Here is a 7,995-nt window from a genome sequence, read left to right as displayed (position 1 = left end):
TAAAAATCTCAGACAGGGATAGATAGAGTATAATATTTAACTTGGGAATATTTTCCAAATACGATATTATTTGAAAATCCAATTGGACACATTACAAATGTATATCACCTTAGTTCTTTGTAGAGCACCATGGGAATCAGGAAAAGCTACAGATTTATGAAATGTTTTTGGCAGCAAACAGAAAGCATGAAATATTTTGACCAATGTTCAGACACACACTGTTTAGTCCACAATTCAGTAATAATGTGGTGTTCATTAAACTGTTTTCAGAGTTTGCTTTTGCTTTAAATAGGAATTTACCCTTTCCCTCCTTTGATCATATTAATGTATAGCTCTCAGTTGCATAAATTGAACCATTTTCCATTAGGCTGGTAAAAAAAGGAAACAGAAAAAGAGAAAGAAGGAGAAAAAGAAACAACTTGGAAGAGTTCTTCCATTATTCTTGGGCCTCCTTGGGTAGCCAAGAACTGGATGGTCCAGAAACTTCAATACAGCTGGTAAAAATATTGAACTTTGAAGACTGTCACACTTATGGTGTGTTAATTGAATTCCTTTTGACAGTGAGCAGCAAACTTGGTAGGTTACCTACTAAATGGAACTGAAGAATGGGCTCCTGCAAATCAATTATCATCTCAGTGTTGGTGTGTGGGAACACTTCTTGCAGGTCTGTGAAGAGAGTCATCAGGATGGACTGACAACAACAAATGGGAGCTGGAGGGACTACACAGAGACCCTAGGGTGATTGACCTCTGCTACTTCACATGAAAGCCAAACAAGAGGCAAACAGGGGGTGAAAGAAACAGACAGTAAATCACAGACCTGGATTATGCAGCACTGCTATCAGATGCTTCCAAATGTTTGATTAATGTTGAGTAGTAGGTTAAAGTGAGGCTTAGTGAAGTAGACAGACAGTCATGAAGCCCATCTAGCAGGGACTGTGAAGGCCAACATCTGCTTGCTTGAATTCCATTGATGCATTACTAGTGAGGGAAAGAAAATGACCTTAGTATAGCATATGTTCTCTCTAACCCTCCCTTTGGATAATCGATCATTTGAAAATTATCTCTTTGGCTGGTTACTTCCTATGTGAATTACTTATCACCACCACTTGACCTCACCTCCAAAAATTTCCTTTTAAAAGAAAGGAAGAAAAACATTGTGCTATGACCTCTGTCTCATTGCAATATGATTCCACGTGCCAAAAAGGAAAGCCATGTAACAAGACCCAGATGCTATTAGTAGGAAAATTGAACACCCTTTATAAAGTCTAGATAATATTTAAGGAATTTTAAATTGCACTTTAAATGACAAAAGTCAGGAAACTCAAGGTTTGGGCTGATTTTCTTCTTCCTCTGATGTTTGGAGAGTAAAAAGAACAAAGGAAAGAAAATGAAAACAGTTGAAAGAGAAAAAGAAAAGCACCAAGACAAAGGAAAACCTTTATTTCTTAGTCATTTTCTGCTACTCAGTTTTATCTACTGAAAATCATGGGCTATTTTCTTCCTGGATAGTCTTCCTGTTTCCACACTGCTGAGAGATACTTTTGTATGCCTGGTGTGCTTGCTATCTCACAAGGACTTGAAACTGATCAAGAAATGGATAGCAATCAGTTAAACCATATTTGTGATTGCACATTATATTGAACATAAAAAAGAAAGTTACTGGCAAAATTAGGTCTCACATTTTTCCTTGAAATACAAAAGACAAGATGATTTTGTTAAGAAAACAAAAAGGAAAAGCCACTGACACAAGATCGAAAAGTACATGAGAGGCAAAACCAGCAAGCAAAGGAACTAAACTTTGTTTCATTCTAAAGTCCAGGTCCTCTAGAGCTAATTTGATTGAGAGGAAGATGCAGATGCACTAGCCAGGAGACTTTGGTCTCATCTTCTCTGTTGCTCAGTAAATATATGACCTTGGGTAAGTCACTAAACTTTTTCCGAAGGGCCTCAATTTCTTTATATGTAAAGTGAGGATGATAATATATTTGTCTATCTCAATTGTGTAGGCCCCCAAGATATTTACACTTTGTTGAAAACTTAAAGGCATACAAACGTTAGGGTTATGCTTATGGCTATTATTATTTTTTAACCATACTTAAATAGCTGATAAAGCTCCTTTTGTAGGGGCAGGATGCTAGGGGCTTGCCCTGCACTGGAGCCAACAGAAGCTAGACTAAAAGAGCTAACGTTATTTAAGCACTTGCCATGTGCCAAGACCTGAACTAAGCCTTTATGTGCCTAAAGTCACTTAATGCTCATAACTTTCTAAAATAGAAATAGTTATCCCCATTTGACAGATAAGGAAACAGGCTCAGTGATTTTCCCAAGGTCATACAGCTAAGATGTGAAAAAGCTGGGATTTGAATCTAGGGCCTGCTGCCCCAAACTTGCTGTTTCCAAAGTGAGATGGAGAACCAGGTTAAATCAGGTTCCCTGAATGGCGTGCATTATATCAAAATTGGTCTAAAGAAAATGGTTCCCCTTTGGGGATCCCTGATTTTAAGCATTTCTATCAGTATTAATGAATGTGATAAACTGAGGTGCTATTCCTTCCAAGAGTCTAGAGAGGGCAATGCCTAACCCATAGAATAAAGTAATAACAGTTGTTTTAAAGACATTGTAGTGTTAAAGTGGAGGAATTTTGTGACAGGGCTTCCTTCAAATCATACCTTTTGATAATTGCCTCCTTTTTATACATTTACAAATGTTCTTAATTCTTCAGAACATCGATAACAATGCTTTCTTAACTTTCTAGGGTGCAGCAACCACACCTGGGTTTGAATCCTGCTCTTTTACTACCTGTGAAGCCTTTGAAAAATATTTAACTTTCTTGAGCTTAGACCTCCCCTTCTGCAAAACAGAAAAAAATAATTATTACCTCATAGTGTTTTTCTGAGAATTAAATGAGACAATGTAAATCAAAGTGCCTGTTTCATAGTATTTCTCCAAAAATAAAAATAATAACAACAATTAAATAGTTATATAGTATTTACTATGTTGCTAATATTGTTATAAGCACTTATTTATATTAACTTATATAATCATAATGACCCTCTGAAATAGGAACTATTATTATCTTCATTTTATAGATGAAGAAACTGAAGCAAAGAGGGGTTGACTTGCCTCAGGTCATATAACTATAAAGTGGCAAATCCAGGATTCAAACAGAGTGGCTCTCTGATTGTTGCCTGACTGTCAGAATTTTCAAAAGAAGTCAATTCCATAAAAGAAAAGAAACAAAAGTTTTGAATGATGAAAGCACAGCTGGATTGTTTATGACTTCTGAAGGTGAATATTTTTGAAAGAGCCGTGGAAAAATTTGGGAGAATTTGTTTAAAAATGAGCAACAATAAAATTAATGATAGCTAACACTTATTTAGCCTTTACTATATACTAGGTCCTATATTGCCTCTCAGTAATCCTGACCTATAAGTATTCAATAAGCATTGATAAGTATTAATATTTTCTATTATGATTATGGAGCTCACAATCTAGTAGAAGGAATACAACATGTACACAGATAATTAGAATAGAAAGTTCAAAGTGACAAGAAACATTAAGATAAATTGATGTGAGAATTCAGAAGCAAGAGAGGACACTTCTGGGGTGGCAACATATATGCCACTGATAATCAAAGAAGGTTTAAAAGAGATAGTAATTTACAAAAGGCAACTTGAAGAGAAGGTAAAGGTTGCAAAATGTGGAACAGGAAGGGAAATCACAGTCTGATAGAAGGTACAAAGAGAGTGAAATGCATGGTCTGTTTTGTGAATGACAGGTAAATCAATTTTTTGTGTGTGAAGTGGGGGCTGTAGGAGTTGAACTCAGCAAATTAGGATGAGGTCAGAATTGAGGAATGAGAGATTTGAATGTCAAGCCAATGACTTTGAACCTCATTCTGTGGGAAGTGGGGAGTCATTGCAGACATATGAAAATGTTTTTTGGCATGAATAGAGAGGTCAACTTCAGGAAAACTAACCTATCAACAAATGTAGAATGGATTAGAGAGGAAGGAAATAAAGGCAAGGGATCTAGTTAGGCAGCTATTGCAAAAGCCAGTTGACACTGACACACACACACACACACACACACACACACACACACACACACACAGAGGTTTTGTTTCTGTGTCAAAGGACGAATTCAACAAATATTTGTTCAAAATATACTCACAAAATTCTTACCATGGGCCAGACACTTGGTAAGTTGAGCAGAGTCCCTCTCTGAAGGGGCTTAGTAAATTACAATTTAATAATTATAGCTTTAAAGTCTCTTAGAAGCACATTTTCTGAAAAAGTAAGACTTGATAACAGTTTACTTTTTTCAAGAAACAATTTTAACTATGAAATCAAAAAGGAAAATAATAACCTCATAGAGATTGACAATAATCAAGCATGCAAATATTCAAGAATACACAGCCACAACCTGTACTTATACCTTACAACCAGTAGATGGCGATTACAAGCTTTAATCCAGATAAAAGCAAGTGGCTTTCAACTCAAAGGATAGAAGAAAATAAGTGAAAGAGGACAAAGGAGAGAAGAGCAAACAAGGGGAGAATGAGAGGAGCTTGAAGGGAAAAGAAAGGTTGGAGGGAAGGAGTGGGAAATGGCAGGGTGATAGAAGGTATGCTTGCAGTTCAAATGTCTCTCTGAGATATACTTAGTTCAGAGCTCTCTTTCCAGAAGTTAAATTTGCAGCTAGCCCTGCTGGTGGGAAAGAAATTTGTATTTGTTTCCAGGCAGATATTGAAGAAGAGAATTTTCTTATTCCATAATCCCTCCAACTGAGTTTAGTAAAGAGAGGGCCTCAGATGCCTTTTGACCCCATGGAGCAAGAAATGTTCTTGAAAAACCTCATAACTATTCTGCTCACTGGGTGTCTCTTTCTTTCTAGTTAAGTTGAAAATCCTAGCACAGGAAGAGAAAAGTTGGAACAGACAAGTTCCCAATATATTACTGGGAGCATTTACTAAATTCAAAACAAAGAGGAAAATTCTAGTCAAGTTGACCTTTTGAGATTCAGATGGAGACCATTCCCAAAGGAAGAATTAGGCATGAAAATGCTCAAAGTTGGATGTTGGCTGTGGTTCAGCAATGGTTTGGGGGAATTACAGGACTAAAGATGAATAGGAAATAAAGGAGAAGGTACAAGAGCTTCTTGTCTCTTTCTTTGAGAATATAAATCCATTTTACTTCCTCTTAGTGCAGACTATCTTGAGCAAACATTAGATCTATATTCCTGGATAGACATGGGAAGATCAGGAGTTCAGAGAGGTTATGGGCAATTTTCTGTAGGTTGGAAGTCAGGCATGGGTCTCACCAGGCTAAAGTCAATTGCTTTTTCCCTACTGAGAGCTCTAGGGGAGGTTCCATTTTCTTGCCTTCTCCAGTTTCTAGAGGCCACCTGCATTCTTTGACTCAGGGCCCCTTCCTCCCATTTTCAAAGCCAGCAATATTGCATTTTTATGACCATTATTCCTCAGTCACATCTCTTGCTGACCACAGCTCAGGAAGGTCCTCCTGATTTTAAGAATGCATGTGATTAGATTGTACCCACTCAGATAATCCAGGATAATTGCATAATTTCAAGGTCAAAACCCTTAATCATATCTGAAACAACAAAATCCCTTTTGTCATGTAAGGTAACATATTCATAGGTTCCAGGGATTAGAGGAGAGAGGGACAGGGAAGGAGGTAGGGAATAAGGAAGAGTGAGAGCCAGGAGACAGAGAAAGAGAGAGAGAGAGAGAACCAAGTTCACATAATAAATGAACAACACTTTTTGTCTAGGAATATTCAACAGAACTGCTTAGAAATGGGTACAGTGCATCAGTCATTTGATCAGACAGGTACTTTGAATATCTCAGATATTAAAAGAGGCTTTATTTTTGGTGGTATGAATTTGACAGTGACAGAGAAGTAGTAAAGGTAAATTTAAAAAAAAGAAGATATTTGTCTTTCTAGGTCTGACTTTCAATGAGCATAATACCCTCAAAGTCCATCCATATTGTCACAAATGGCAAGATTTCATCTTTTCTTAGAGCTGAATAAGATTCCATTATACATACCATATCTTCTTTATCCATTCATCTGTTGATAAGCACTTAGGTTGTTTCCATATCTTGACTATTGTAAATTGTGCCATGATGAACATAGGGGTGCATATATCTTTTCAAATTTAGTGTTTTTGTATTCTTTGGATAAATACCCAGAAGTGGAATAGCTGGATCACACAGCAGTTTTACTCTCAATTTTTTGGAGGAATTTCCATACTATTCTACAGTATGGAATTGGCTACACCAATTAACATTCTCACCAACAGTGTATGAGGGTTCTCTTTTCTCCACATCCTCACAAACACTTGTTATTTCTTGCTTTTTGATAATAGCCATTCTAACAGGTGTGATATGATATCTCATTATGGTTTTGATTTGCATTTCCCTAATAATTAGTGATGTTGAACATCATTTTATGTGCCTGATGCCTACCTGTATGTCTTCTTTAGAAAAATGTCTATTCAGCTCCTCTGCCCATTTCTTAATCGAATTGTTTGTTTTAGGTTGTTGTTGTTGAATTGTATGAGTTCTTTATATATCTGTATATTAAACCCTTAACAGATATATGATTTGCAAATATCTTCTCCCATTCAGTAGGTTTTTTTGTTCACGGTTTCCTTTGCTGTGCAGAGGCCTTTTGGTTTGATATAGTCCTATTTGTTTATTTTTGATTTTGTTTATTTTGCCTGAGGAGACATATCCAGAAAGATATTGCTAAAACTGATGTCAAAGAGTGTACTGCCTATGTTTCCTTCTAGAAGTTTTATGGTTTCAGGCCTTATATTCAAATATTTAATCCATTTTGAGTTGATTTTTGTGTGTGGTGTGAGATAGTGGTCTAATTTCTTCTCTTTTTTTTTTTTTTTGCATGTATCTGTCCAGTTTTCCCAACACCATTTATTGAAGAGAGTAAGCTTTCTCCATTGTATGATCTTTGCTTCTTTGTCATAAATTAATTGTCCATATATGTGTGGGCTTATTTCTGGGCTCTCAATTATTTTCTTTTGATTTATGTATCTGTTTTTCTGCAAATACCATGCTTTTTTGGTTACTATAGCTGTGTATTATAGTTTGAAATCAGGCAATATTATACCTTCAGCCTTGTTCTTTTTCTCTCAGGATTGCTTTGGCTTTTGGGGGAATTTTTGTTCTATTTCTTTGAAAAATGTCATTGGGATTTTGATAGGGATTGCATTGAATATGTAGATTGTTTTAGGTAATATGGACATTTTAACAATGTTTAACCTTTCAATCCATGAGCAAAGAATATCTTTCCATTTATTTGTATCTTCTTCAGTTTCTTTCAACCATATCTTTAATAAGTCATATGGAGAAAGACAAATGCCATATGTTTTTACTGATATGTGGAATATAAAAAAAATGAGCAAACCAAACCAAACAAAAATAAACATGTAGATACAGAGAACAGAGTAGTGGTTGCTAGAGGGGAAGGGGTGGGGGTGAGGGTGAAATAGGTAAAGGTGTCAACTGTGTGATGATGGTTGGAAACTAAATTGGTGATAAGCATGTTGCAATGTATACAGAAGTAGAAATATAATGTGGTACACGTGAAATTTATATGTTATAAACCAACATTACCTCAATTTAAAAAAATGAAATAAATAAATAAATAAATGGTACAGTAGTCCTGCTTCATGCCGTACTAGATGGCATGATGATAATGATGATGATAACAACAATTATTTTTACCAATCTCTTGCTAAGTCTGAAACATTATTCTAAACATTTTACATGAAAAATCTTATTTAGTCCTCCAAATAACCTCAAATCATTTTACAGATAAGGAAAAGGAGACATAGAGAACTTAAGTCATTTGCACACTTATAATTAGTAGAATAAAGAATCCATCCATCAGTACTCTATTTTATACATAGTATCAATAATATATATATGTGTAAATACCAGTCTCCCAAT

Source organism: Lipotes vexillifer, unplaced genomic scaffold (assembly GCF_000442215.2).
Source record: "Lipotes vexillifer unplaced genomic scaffold, Lipotes_vexillifer_v1.1 scaffold1119, whole genome shotgun sequence".
Taxonomy (NCBI): Eukaryota; Metazoa; Chordata; class Mammalia; order Artiodactyla; family Lipotidae; genus Lipotes; species Lipotes vexillifer.
This window is presented reverse-complemented; position numbering follows the sequence as displayed.